We start from the raw sequence: 14,308 nt of genomic DNA on the forward strand, positions 1-14,308 counted from the left end.
TCAATGCGAGAGGCCTTTGCCCTGCAGAGGGCGTAGATAAGCTAGCGATGAATATTACACATGTTTATGATGTCCCAGTGTCTTGAATAATAAAGTTTCATACGGAACACAACTGCGAATTCAGTGTGAGGCTTACGCCGTGACGTCAGGACAGTGCTGCTTGCAAATAACTTCGTATATCGCAGCCCCTTCTGCCGTAGCCCTTTCTACCACCCAAATCACCGTCTAAACAGTTCCTAAGAGAGCCCGAGCTTGCCAGCAGGTATCCACACCCACACCATGTCACCATGCTGGTAGCCCGCATCCCTGCAGCACATATTCTTGGGGCTGGTGTTGGAGCCCTGCTGATTTCTGCTGATATCGTAGCTTTGCTATTGCTGAGAAAAAAGTTGCCGTGCTTCTTGAGCTCGCGGTGTGAACTCCCCGGCGCCGACAGTGTCTTCACGTGTGGGAGGCAGCATAGTGTCAAGCATAGAGGAAACACCGTAACCGTAGACCAGTAAGAAGGGCATCATTCGCGTGGTGTCCTTTTGCGGCGTGTTGTAGGCGAATGTAACGTACTGAAAGTTTTTATGCCATTTATTCTGGTCAACCTCCACATGCATGCACAGCATATTTGCGATCTTTTTGTGCAGGCGCTAAGTTGGCACGCTTGTTTGCGAGTGGTAGGCCGATGTCTTCGTAAGGTGAATGCCGTTGTGTCGTTCCTATTCTCATGACCCAGGACCTTAATTCGGTTCCGCAGCCTGTTGTCACGAAGACAAGGACGACGCAGTTGTCTTGCAGGAGAAACAAGTTTATTGGAGCGAACTTGTGCTCCCCTAACAACTCAAAAGAATACAGAGGCGGCGAAGCAGCGGTCAACAAAGTGACTTGCGTCAGCGAGCGTCGCAGAATCGAATGCTCCAGCGTCCGCACTGCAGGCTTTTTATCTTTCGGCGCACGTGGTTCTCGAAACGTCGATTCACATCGAGAACATAGTAGATCCAACAAGATTATTCTGGGCTGTTCACGTTAGATCGGAATGCTCTCCCTATCACGACAGATAACACATGCGGCACAGAAAGAAAGAATGGAACACGCGCTTCCCTTGGCGCAGAGATAACAAGACCGGCGCAGCCGGGCGGTAAAAGCAAAACACAAATAAACAAACCCAATGTATGGTTCGCGGCATTACCCCCCCTCTAAGAGTGCATCGACCCGATGTTAACATAAGCGACAGTCCGAAAATGAAAATAAAATTCGTTATCGTCCGTAGAAAGGTTTTAAGCGAACCACGTGAACGACTTCGGGCCGCGTGCGTCGTCGTGATGTTCCGGAATCACCATCGGGGATCACCTCGTAGGTAAGTTGGCCGACACGTCGTAGAATCTGGTAGGGTCCGAAATACCGTCGCAGGAGCTTCTCACTGAGTCCGCGTCGTCGGATGGGAGTCCAAACCCACACACGATCCCCTGGTTGGTACTCGGCGTCTCGGCGTCGGAGGTTGTAGCGGCCCGCATCCACCAGCTGCTGGTCCGTTATACGAACTCGAGCGAGCTGGCGGGCCTCCTCCGCACGTTGAAGATATCCGTGGACGTCGGCGTTGAGGTCGTCGTCTTCTACGTGCGGAAGCATGGCGTCGAGCATCGTAGTTGGCCTTCTACCGTAGACAAGCTCGAACGGCGTCAGCTGCGTCGTCTCCTGGATAGCCGTGTTGTACGCAAACGTGACATACGGGAGCACTTCGTCCCAAGTCTTATGTTCAACGTCAACGTACATTGACAGCATATCTGCGATTGTCTTGTTCAGACGTTCTGTTAGTCCGTTCGTATGGGGGTGGTACGCCGTCGTTCTTCGGTGATCCGTGTTGCTGTAGCGTAATACTCCTTGCATCAGCTCCGCAGTAAATTCCGTTCCGCGGTCGGTGATTAGGACTTCCGGGGCTCCATGTCGCAGCGCAACTTGGCTTATAAAGAACTTTGCCACTTCTTGTGCAGTCCCCCTCGGAAGAGCGGCGGTCTCTGCGTAGCGCGTCATGTAGTCTGTCGCTACGACAATCCACTTGTTCTGTGATCGTGACGTAGGGAACGGGCCTAAAAGGTCCATTCCAATCTGTTGAAATGGTCTCGATGGGACGGCGATCGGTTGCAGAAGTCCGGTGGGTCTTGTCAGCGGTGTTTTTCGTCGCTGGCAGTCACGGCAGCTCCGGACGTAGTGGGTGACGTCAGAGGTAAGGCCGGGCCAGTAGTACCTCGCCTTGATTTTTCCAATAGTGCGGGCTGTGCCGAGATGTCCGGAAGGCGGGTCGTCGTGGCACGCTTCCAATATTTCGTCACGAAGGGACGAGAAGGTAATTCCCTCTTGTTCCGGGGCTGAAATTCTTCTTCACGAGGACGGAGTTTTCCTAGGCTGAATGCTGGTAAGCTGCGTTTGAAGGTCCTAGGAACGGCAACGTTGCATCCCTCGAGGTTCTCAATTATGACGCGTAAGTCGGGGTCGGCACGCTGCTGGGCGGCTAGGTCGCTCTCCGTCACGATCCCGAAGAACGCGCTGTCTTCATCAGAGTCTTCTGGTGGTGGGTCGACGGGGGCGCGGGACAGGCAGTCGGCGTCGGAGTGTTTCCTGCCGGATTTATAAACGACTGTAACGTCGAACTCCTGCAGGCGCAAGCTCCAGCGCCCAAGACGGCCAGAGGGGTCCTTCAAATTGGCGAGCCAACACAGCGCATGGTGGTCTGTTATAACCTTGAATGGCCTTCCATACACGTATGGGCGAAATTTTGAAATCGCCCATATAATAGCCAGGCACTCTTTCTCAGAGGCAGAATAGTTTTTCTCTTCCTTCGACAGACCACGGCTGGCATAGGCGATTACCCTTTCGCAGCCGCTTTGCTTTTGGACAAGGACGGCACCCAAGCCTATATCACTGGCGTCCGTGTGCATTTCCGTTTCGGCATTTTCGTCGAAATGAGCGAGCACGGGCGGGCTTTGCAGGCGTTTTTGAAGCTCGGAGAATGCTTTTTCTTGGTCGTTTTCCCAGCTGAAAGGGGTGCTGTCTTTCGTCAAGCGAGTGAGTGGCTCTGCAGTGCGTGCGAAGTTTGCGACGAAGCGCCGGTAGTATGCGCACAGCCCGAGAAATCTTCGCACGCCCTTCTTGTCTTTCGGCCTAGGGAAGTTCGCGATAGCTGAAGTTTTTGCCGGGTCAGGTAGGACTCCCGCGGCGTTGACGACGTGGCCCAAGAACTTGAGTTCCTGGTATGCGAAACGGCACTTTTCAGGCTTCAGCGTCAACCCCGACGTACGAATGGCCTCGAGTACAGACTCCAACCTTGCAAGGTGTTCGTCGAAAGTCCGGGCGAATACCACTACGTCGTCGAGGTATACGAGGCAGGTGTGCCACTTAAGGCCAGCTAGCACAGTGTCCATGACTCTTTGAAACGTCGCTGGTGCTGTGCACAGCCCAAACGGCATCACCTTGAACTCGTATAGGCCGTCTGGGGTTATAAATGCAGTCTTCTCTCGGTCTCTCTCGTCCACTTCAATTTGCCAGTAGCCGGTCTTCAGGTCCATCGATGAGAAGTACTTCGCGTGGCAGAGGTGGTCGAGGGCGTCGTCGATTCGGGGGAGGGGGTACACGTCCTTTTTCGTGATTTTGTTCAGTCGCCGGTAGTCAACACAAAACCTTAATGTGCCGTCTTTTTTCTTTACGAGTACGACGGGCGCAGCTCAGGGGCTTTTCGAGGGCTGTATAATGTCGCCGCTGAGCATGTCGTCGACTTGAGTCCGGATGGCTTCCCGCTCGTGTGAAGAGACGCGGTACGGTGACTGTCGGGTGGGTCGGGCTCCATCTTCGGTTATTATTCGGTGCTTCGCTAGAGGGGTCTGACGTAGTTTTGCGCTCGACGAAAAACATTCGCTATAGCGACGCAGCAAAGCCAATAACTTGTTCCGTTGTTCTTGCGGTAGCGCCGGATTCATGTCGAAAGGCTGCGGGAGCTTGAAGGTTTCTACGGGTGTGCGTTCAAAGTCGGCGACCGCGATCACGTCACTTGCTTCTTGCGCTTCTTCGAGGAATGCAATTGCCGCGCCCTTGTTTAAATGCTGGTACTCCTCGGTGAAATTCGTAACCAAAATGTGGGATTGGTGTTCCTTGAAGCGCGCAATGCCTCTTGCGACCGACACACCACGGTTGAGAAGCACCCTTTGATCGGTGTCTACGATAGCGTCGACGTCAGGAGCAGCATCTTCACAGTAGACTGCGACCATCAAGCTTGCGCGGGGTGGCAGGGTGACATGATCATCGGCAATCCTTACAGCAGCACGTCGTTCGGGGTTCGGTTCCGGCGTCATGGAGTGATTGGGGGAAAAAGTTATTGACTTGGTCTGCAGATCGATTATTGCACCGTTGTCCATCAAAAAGTCCATTCCAAGAATTACGTCGCGGGAGCAGTTAGGCAGAATGACGAACGCCGCAGGGTACGTTGTGCCGTCTATGGTGACGCGCGATGTGCACGTTCCACTTGGCGTCACGAGGTGGCCTCCTGCTGTGCGTATGAGCGGACCGTCCCATCTGGTCATAACTTTCTTCAGTTTAGACGCAAATGGTCCGCTCATTACCGAATAGTCAGCTCCCGTGTCTACGAGGGCGACTACGTCAAAGCCGTCGATGGACACCTTGACGTCAGATGCAGTCTTCCTCGAGTTCCGGGTTCGTCGGGGCGTCGTATCTCTGCTTGTACGTGTTGACGGTCGGGCACTGTGCATCGTCGTTGTCGTCGTCTTCTCAACGGACGTCTCGGTCCAGTCGGGTGCGCGTCGCGGCGTATAGCTGTCGTCGTGTACGGGAGTCTCGTCAGGTCTGTGTCGGGTCGTCGGGATGAGGGCATGTTGTGAGTCACTGTCTTCCGCGAGTCGTTGCGTCGTTGGAGGGTTTTCATTTTTCCGCGATCGTGCAACTTTACCTCCAGAAGTTGCTGCTTTTAGTTTCCCCCGCGTGGGCTGGGGGACCTTCCACGTGAGAACTCAGCATTGCTACGGCGGTTCGGCGACTGGTATGGGTAGGGTGACGGCGAACGGTTGAAACGGGCTGGTCGACGGCTGGTGTTGGACAGGTACTCTTCGATCTCCGATGGGCGCTGGCCAGTTCGGGGGCGGGGTGCGTCGACGGAGAACCCTCGCAAACCGAGCCTCCTGTAGGGGCAGCGACGGTAGACGTGGTCGGCCTCTCCGCAGTGGTAGCACAGCGGACGATTGTCGGGCGTTCGCCACACGTCGGTCTTCCTTGGGGCAGGGGGTTGCGCCGCAGGTGGTCGGGCCGGCGAGAGGGGACGACGGTGCGGAGCCTCGTGACGATAGGGTGCAGGTGGGCGAGGGCGATGTACAGCAGCCGCGTAGGTCATGGCTTGCGGCTCGCGAGGTGCTACTGGCGTCGTTGAAGTTCCCAGCGCTTGCTGCACTTCTCTAATGACGTCGGTAAGAGAAGCGACTTGTGGTTGCGGCGGCGTCGGGAGCAGTTTCCGCAGCTCCTCCCTCACTATTTCGCGGATAGTGTCGCGTAGTGAGTCGGAGTTGATAGCGCTGGCACCAAGCGTCTCCGAAACCAGCGCATTGATCGGGCGGTCGTACTGCCTCGTTCGGATTTCGAGCGTCTTCTCCATCGCGGCGGCCTCAGACGCGAATTCGGACACGGTCTTGGGGGGGTTGCGAACAAGGCACGCGAAGAGCTCTTGCTTCACACCTCGCATCAGAAACCGTAGTTTCTTTTCTTCCGTCATTCCAGGGTCCGGACGGCGGAAAAGTCGCTTCATTTCCTCGACGAAGATTACGACTCCTTCGTTCGGGTGTTGCGTTCGAGTTTCCAGTAAAATCGCAGCTCGTTCTTTTCTCACCACGGTCGTGAAAGTCTTAAGGAACTCGCTTTTGAATTGCGTCCAGTCGGTCAAGGCGCTCTCGTGGTTTTCAAACCAAGTTCGGGCTGCATCCTCCAAGTAAAAGAAAACATGCCGGAAGGTTTCTTCATCGTCCCACCTGTTGAAGATCCGCACGCGCTCCAGCTTCTCCAACCATTCCTCTGGATCTTCAGCGGGGGCTCCCCGGAACGATGGCGGTTGCCGGGGCTGCTGCAGCATGATTGGCGACGTTGTTTCTTGTACCATGGTGTTGGTTGCAGCGTTCCTTCGCTTTGGCCCTTCTGGCATCAAACCGAACTCGGGTGGTAAATGTTGCAGGCGGAGGCTGGCTCTTGTTGGACTGGCTTGGCGGCTTCCCGAGGCTGCAGTGGGCATGAAGGGTGCGTACCCCGCACCTCCACCAGATGTCACGAAGACAAGGACGACGCAGTTGTCTTGCAGGAGAAACAAGTTTATTGGAGCGAACTTGTGCTCCCCTAACAACTCAAAAGAATACAGAGGCGGCGAAGCAGCGGTCAACAAAGTGACTTGCGTCAGCGAGCGTCGCAGAATCGAATGCTCCAGCGTCCGCACTGCAGGCTTTTTATCTTTCGGCGCGCGTGGTTCTCGAAACGTCGATTCACATCGAGAACATAGTAGATCCAACAAGATTATTCTGGGCTGTTCACGTTAGATCGGAATGCTCTCCCTATCACGACAGATAACACATGCGGCACAGAAAGAAAGAATGGAACACGCGCTTCCCTTGGCGCAGAGATAACAAGACCGGCGCAGCCGGGCGGTAAAAGCAAAACACAAATAAACAAACCCAATGTATGGTTCGCGGCACTGTAATACAAATCAACCGTGCACCGTGTTTCCGTAAAATATTTCTCCACGAACTGGGGCACGTCTTCCGCTGTTCCTCGAGGCGGATGCTTTGTTTCTGATTAACGGGTTGGAAAATCTTTCGCCACTCTAACCCATCTCTTCCCCGAAGAGGAAAGCAGAAGAGGTACCAAAGGCCCAGTGCAGCTTGTTAGAAAATTTAGCAGGGAATATGAAGCGGTAGCAGCAGGCCGGGGGGTCGTCCGATTGGCAGTTTACGTCGCGACAATCGCGAAATGTGCGTACATACTGCCTGAGAGTGGCTGAGAGCTTTGGCCGGTAATAGTTTTAGCTCTCGTGGGCAGTGGTTGGCCATCCCAAAGTGGATAAAGGTTGGGTCATAGTAAACAGCTTGTAATGCTTCATGGCGGAGAATTTCGAGGATGACTAGGAGGTTACTTATACCAATGAGGGTGAAGCACATTGTTTTGCGACAATAGTAATGAAAATCGTCTTACCAGACGTTTCACTGGCTTGGACAAATGGCACGCGATATTCATCGTCGTGTGCAGATGCCACTCTTGCCCGAAAAAGGTAGTCAGCATGCGAGTGCTGACGACGCTTTTATACCTGGTGATTGTATCGCACTCTTGAAGCCTCAGGCTTCAGCGTGCACGGCGCCCAGACAAGTTCCTTAGGTTCGTCAACCAGCTTGGCGAGTGGTGATAACTTACGTCTTGAAAACGCCGTCCGTACAGCTACGGCAAAAATTTTAACACCACCCCAGCAACCGCAAGATGCTCTTTCTCGGTCGCTGAATAGTCAGATTCCGCACGCGAGACTAAATGGCTTGCATGATCAGGGACCCTTTCCATACCATCTTCAGCAGTTTTCTGGGTCCCACGTTGCTCCCATGCATCCAGATCATTCTCTTTCCGTCTCAGTTGGAATGAGCTGATATATGTCGCGCCTGCATGCGATGCGTAAGCTCATTAAAATCCCCCCGCAGTTAGTTGGTCCACACGATGTCGCACATTCCAGCATCCTGGGCGTTAGCGGGGCGGCAATGTGGCAAAAACACGGCATGAAACGTCGACATTATGAACCCAGCCCCAAACAGCGCGTAGAGCTTTCTTATCGAAAGCTGTTGTACATTTGTCGACGGCGGAATATTTATTGAGGTCTGGCTGAAGTCCTTGATGGCTCACGATGTGGCTTAAACTGCAAAGCTCCTCGAGCCCAAAATTGTACTTTTCTGGCTTCAGTGAAAGTCCGGCCGAACGTATGGCCTATAAAGCACCAATCAGAGTCTTTCTATACGTTCTTCAAAAGTCGCAGAAAACACCACGTCATCATCGCGGCACACAAAGCACGTTTGCGGCTGTAAAGTTTTAACACGGGGCACATGAGCCTCGGAAATGAGGCGGGAGTTGAACACAAGCCAAAAAGGAGTACTTTAAATTAGTACAGCCCCTCAGGTGTTAGGAATGCAGCCTTGTCTGAATACCGTCCACCGACGTCGATCTGTAAGTAATGGCTTCGGAGATCTATCGACGAGAAATCCCACACATGTCGCAGCCTGTCCGGAGAGTCGCCGATTCGTGGTTGCGGTATACATTCTTCTCAGTGACTTTGTTTAGCTGGAGATAGTAAACACAGAAGCGCAGGGAACCGTCTTTTTTTTCTCACTAAAACAACCAGAGATTCCCCATGACTTTGTGACTACTGCATCAAATCACCGTGTAGCTTTGGTTTAGCTTGATTCTGTATAGCCTCCCGTTCTTTGGGAGAGACGCGGTAGGAGTTGAGATCAACACGTCTCTCATGCTTAGCAGTAATGATACGATATGTAGTAAGTGGTTTTCGTCGTACTTGGGTTTTCGAAGGAAAGCAATCCATATTCTGGTGTAGCTGCTCGATCAGGCGCTGTTGCTTTGTGGCTGGTGGGCAGGGGCAGGCGGCGACAACGGGAGCTTGGCTACTACTACTTGTACCGGCCTGGAAAGATAAGCATTCTGAGGTGCCAGAGATGTCTGAGAAACGTACAACGGCGGTGCCTTTGGCGATTTCCTGGCGTTCGTTATCGCAGTTTCTAAGAATAAGTTCAGTGCCACCCTTATTTATCGGAACTACCCCTCGGGCGATGAAGGTGCCATAATCGAAATGGAAGGTAGCAGTGGGTTCTGTTATTCCATCGTTGCAGCATGAATTACCACACCTCACAGAAACCGAAGCGCATGATCGCGTGGGCAGGCTGATATTTTCATATAGGATTTGTTATGTAGAGCATCGGCGGCCTTTAGATCTATGCGCCATGAATACCGTCGAGAATGTGACCAAACGTTGTGGGAAGTTTACAACGGCATGACATGCTCGCAGAAAGTCCATTCCTAAGTGACGCTCCTTGAAACATTTGGGGACATGAAAAAAGTGGCGTCAATGAATGAGTTATTTACGAAATTCTCGACGCACACTTCTCTACTGACGTCATTACGCCTTGCATGAGGTACCAGAGCTTCTTCGGCTCGAACATGCAAGGATCAACTCGGGAAAAAGAGGCGCCATACCTTCAGCGAACACTGCCACACATTCCTCTGGCTTCTGCACGCGTGATTCGAGGAGTCGCAGTGCATTGTCTCTGCAGCCCGTGCTCGAGACTGGGTCCAGGAAATTGTTTTGTATTTATTGTGTTTATTGTTCGTTTGGGCAGTACAATACAGAAATGACGGCGGTGCAAAGCAAAAGGAGGTATACCCTCCTGACTAGATTTCACCCCGCTTGAGCAGCAACAGAAGCAGCTGTAGTGCACAAAACAGCATACGATATACAAATAGTCTTCAGACATATGAAGAAAGCAAGAACAACATTTCACTACAATACCCGTAGAATAACTTAATATATAGCAATCACGTCATATTTTTTAGTAAGAGCCCACATCAGCTCAGGCAACATAAACCAATACAAGGAAACACGAGCACAAAGGTGGCACTTTAAGCACTTAACATACAAATTAGCATCATTGTAATGATAAGTCATTCGCGGAAAGAAACCGTATTCAAGCAGTACTTTTGAATTTTTCAGCATTCCGGCAACTCTTGTCAATAGAAATGACATCAGGGTAGTCATTTCAAAGCTTCATAATCAAATATTCCATCATCTGCATTCCGTAATTTGTACGTGGCCTGTCTACAACAACATATGTGCGACGTAGAAAATACAGACTTGCTTGTAAACAAACAGAGCAAGTTTGAGCAATGATGAGAGATGTGGTCAGATGATCGGAGGCTCACTTCGTGGTTCTCTCAACCATGTTCTGACACTGTCCTCTATTGAAAAGTACACATAAATTAGTTTTTGTTGAGGGTTTCAAAGATTCTACGAATAGAACGGTTTGTATTGGTTGAGCTAGTTTTCCGCACGTTCAAACACATTTCAGTGGAAGCTGTTTGGTAGCAGATGTTCTTGGAAAGTCACCTCGTGTTCGGGCGCTCGTTTCATGGTTTGCGTTTAGTGAGCTTGATTGGACGGTGCTTCCCTGTCAAGGAGCCGAAATCAAGTGGTAGGCTTAGTAGGCGATGGCTGCCCCTATGAACAGGGGTGTCGAGAAGCGGAGGTTTCCCGGGGCTTGATGCATGGAGGCCAGATGGAGTAGTACAAATAACACGCTAAAACACCAGCGTTGTCCGGCGTTAACTGCTAGAGCTGAAGGTGATGGAAAAGCGAAAGGCAGTTTAATAAAGCGAACTTTTACAGGAAGGGAAAATCGAATAAAGTGAAAGCCACTCTATGCAATGTAAAAGCTGACGAAAGTGCAGGGCAGTGTTTCGGCATAAGGGGTTGTAGTAGCGTTATCCGTTCACTGCCACCAGCCACTGCAATTCAAATTTACCACCTTCCGGTGCCTTCGTGCCCCCTGCCCTGAACTGCGCCAGTGCGAGTTCTGTTATTTTCGTGTTTTGTTTTCGTCGTGCATGTGCCGGCGTTGCACTGCCACTTTCTGTCGCTTACTATCGCAAACACCAACCGAACCAGCGTTTCTAACTAAATGAATGTGGGTGCTGCCTGTTAATTACGCATATTTTGCCTCGAATGTAGCTTTAGTTTTTTTGGCTAAACAACGGGGAGATGTATGAGAAGCTCCAGCGGTTCACAAGTTTCCAACGCTTATGACTTTATAAACCGCTTGGCGTTCGAAGCCTCTGGTTCACGCCTGATTTTTCCCTAGTCTTTTTTGTCCATGAGCAAGTTAGGCCAGGTAATCAGCTTCTATCGTCGATTAAGCAAGGCTGCCCTTTGAGTGCCCTGTTCTTTGCCATGTACTTGGAACCGTTTTGTTTAAACATCAGGAACGGTAGAAAAATAACTGGTTACAATTTTGTGAAAGCAAAGTAAAAGTATTGGCATACGCAGGTGATATTGTCATGAAGTCAAAGACGACGCAAATCTCTTTAAGAAAAACAACTTCATTGGAGCGAACGTATGGCCCCGTAGCAATTGAAGGAATACACATGCGGCGAAGCAGCAGTCAACAAAGTCAACTGGCGTCGGGTGCATAGACGTCCGCTGAACCGTATGACACCTGTATTCAGGACGTGCTTGTGCTTTGCCGCAGGGTAGATCCAAACATGACCAACTGAGCGGTTTTTCACATGATGAAAGGCCTTGCTGACGACGCCTTGAACATGTTGATTTTTGAAGACTGCACCACCGTCGACTCTGTTTTCCAAGAGTGCCGACGCTTTGAACAGGCGAAAGCCCCATTAAATTGCTGAGGAGTTCAGCAGGCTTCCCAACACGGCTGCCACCTAGTCATGCGAGGATATTCCTTCTGCCCACTTAAGCCCGCTACACCAGAACACATCACCAAGATTGTTCGCGCGAGATCGCAGCAATGATTCCAATTTCGGCACCCTTCTATTTACCCGAAACCAGCCTTCCCACCCTTTCGCCACTAGAAGCGGTTGTTCGTCCTTGAATTTCAACGTGGGCCTTCCTTGCATTTCATCCGGGAGTTGTGGGCCATCACTACACATTCCGTCGCCAATTGCCTCCCGGAACGAATGTATGCCTCTAATTTATCCAACCCTCCATCCCTCAGAATAGAGAACTCCCCATGAGCGCACGATCTGCTTCAATCGCTGTCGTGCAGGCCACATTGCTCGCTAGTGCCGGAGTCGCTGGATGCCGTTGCCCCGCTCTGCATTGTTGAACCACCGTACCATCGACATTTCTACAACTGACGAATATGACTGCCCTCGCTGGCCCTCGGTCTTAGCCTGATGACCGCGATGCCCATACTCTCCTATTCTGTGCCCATTCCCCATCGTCGCCAAGACGCCAGTCCCGCTCACCGCAACCCCGCCACTTCCTGTCTGCGATCATCTACGCCCTCCTAACATCGCAAAACAAATGCAGGTCCTAGAGAAGAGGCTACATCAAAGACCACGCTAGAAAATTCTCCCCCGACCTCGGCTACCCGGAAATATTTACCTGACGTTGAAGTTGCCAGCGTTGTCAACTGCCAGAAGTTGTCAGAGCCCTTATTGAAACAGGACGAAATTTATTCGTTATAAGTGCTCATCTTCGCCGCCGTTTACGCAAAGTTATGACGCCACCAACATCACATCTTGTTAGAGTCGCTGGTGGACGGAAGCCTGTTGTGAATAAAATGTGCTCTGCTCTTATGACTGCAGCTGGTCGTCAAAGGACTGTTTTGTTCTCGCTGCCTAAAAGCTGTTCACGTGACCTTATCCTTGTCCTTGACATTTTATCTGAGCACGCCGCCCACATTGACTGTTCTACCGGTGTCCTTCACTCCGAGATGCCAATTTTACCCAATCCGGACGACGTGCCCGACAAGAGGCTTTCCTCCAAACAGCACATGGAGTTGGCACCAAGAACCATAACTACTGCACGCCTTCCGTACAGCTAACAAGTTCACGACTGTGTTTACCTACGTTCGCCAGTCGTTGACGTACTGCTTACGCACAGCTTCTGCCTACTTCACACCGTACTTACTGTTACCGACAACTTCTTCCAACTTCATAAGGTACTGACTGTTACTGACAATAAAATCAGCTTGCCCTTGCTGAATTTTAGCTTCTTCTGGACGGTATGGTACCAGCTACTTGGCGCCAGTTCGTGACTACGACGCTTCAGCTGCAACCCTTCACAACACTCCAATAGATATTGAAACGGCACGACAAGCTACTCCCGGGAAGACTCCGTGGTTTTGAAGATGACTTCAGCAGGTCTAACGCAAAAGCAAGCTAAAGTACTGAGAACTGCGCTGCCCTTTGGAATCGTACAGCGACATCTTCGATTCCGGTTATCACTTTTTTGTGCGAGGCATCCATCGGCCGTCATCGTATAACCACCGGAAATGCCAGCCCTGTCCACAAAGGGCCGTATCGTGTGCGGCATGGTGAGGGGCTTGTTATTCAAAAAGTGGTCGACAAAATGGTCAATATAAACATCACTGAGCCTTCATCATTTTCCTGGGCCTCAACAGTTGTACAAATTAAAAAGAAGAATAGAATGTGGCTATTGTGCGTGGACTACCAGTACCTTAACAAAATCACAAAAAAGGGCGTCTATTCTTATCCAAGAATCGACAATTCCCTCGATTGCCTTGACGGGTCCGCGTACTTTTCTTCTACTGAGCTTTGCTCCGGCTACTGCCAGGTAATAGTCGGTGACAAGGACCGCGAAAAGACCGATTTTATCACCCCGGACAGGCTCTACCAATTCAAAGTATTGCCATTCGGACTTTGTAATGGCTCAACTGCATTCGAGAGAATGACGGACTGTCTTCTCCCCTCCTTTACTTGGTCGACTTGCCATTGCTATCCTTAAGACGTTACAGTTTTTTGTACAAAGTTTCAGACCCACCTCCCAGGCCTATCGCACGTTCGGCCTCTTTGTCGCAGAGCCGGACTTCAACTTAACTCTTCCGAATGCAAGTTTGCACCACAGCAAATCACAACACCCGGCCACCTAGTCCATGTAAAAGAGTGAAACATGACCCTGACAAGATTGAAGCTATGGGAAATTGTTCACTTCCACGCTCAGCTAGAGACATGCGCGGTTTGGCCGGTTTCTGAATTTATTTCCGTTCTTTTATATGCAGAGCATTTCTTTAACTCACGATGTCACCCGTTCTTGCCGTCCGTAGTTGTCCGCATCGCTCGCCTCGACATGCCCGGCTCAGACGTTTCGCTATCGGCGCGATCAACATTCGATAGCGCGCCCAGGCACGTTTTAAGGACACTCTCTCCCCTCTCTCGGACTCAACGTGCGATGATGCTGCCAATTTTACTGCTGACGAGCGCTCTCTCGTCAGCAGTTGCCACAAGTGCAACAACACTAACGTAACGCAAACTACTTAACGTCGTGCGCCCCCGAAAATGCTCTGCATTTGATCGTACCCCTCGCGAGGGGGATGTTTCACTGCGTCGCCGTGCGAACAGTTTGTCACGCTTTAGTTTCAGTTCCGTATCTCCCCGCCGCGGCCGCAGAGAGAAGGCGGCCGGCCGCGACTCTCGCCACTGCGGCGCTGCGGTTGCGAGTTGCGCTAGGAAAGCGGGCGTCGTCTGCTAGCGGCGAGCGGAA

This window comes from Haemaphysalis longicornis, unplaced genomic scaffold, assembly GCF_048455015.1.
Source record: "Haemaphysalis longicornis isolate Haplotype H1 unplaced genomic scaffold, Haemaphysalis longicornis Haplotype H1 scaffold_11, whole genome shotgun sequence".
Lineage (NCBI taxonomy): Eukaryota > Metazoa > Arthropoda > Arachnida > Ixodida > Ixodidae > Haemaphysalis > Haemaphysalis longicornis.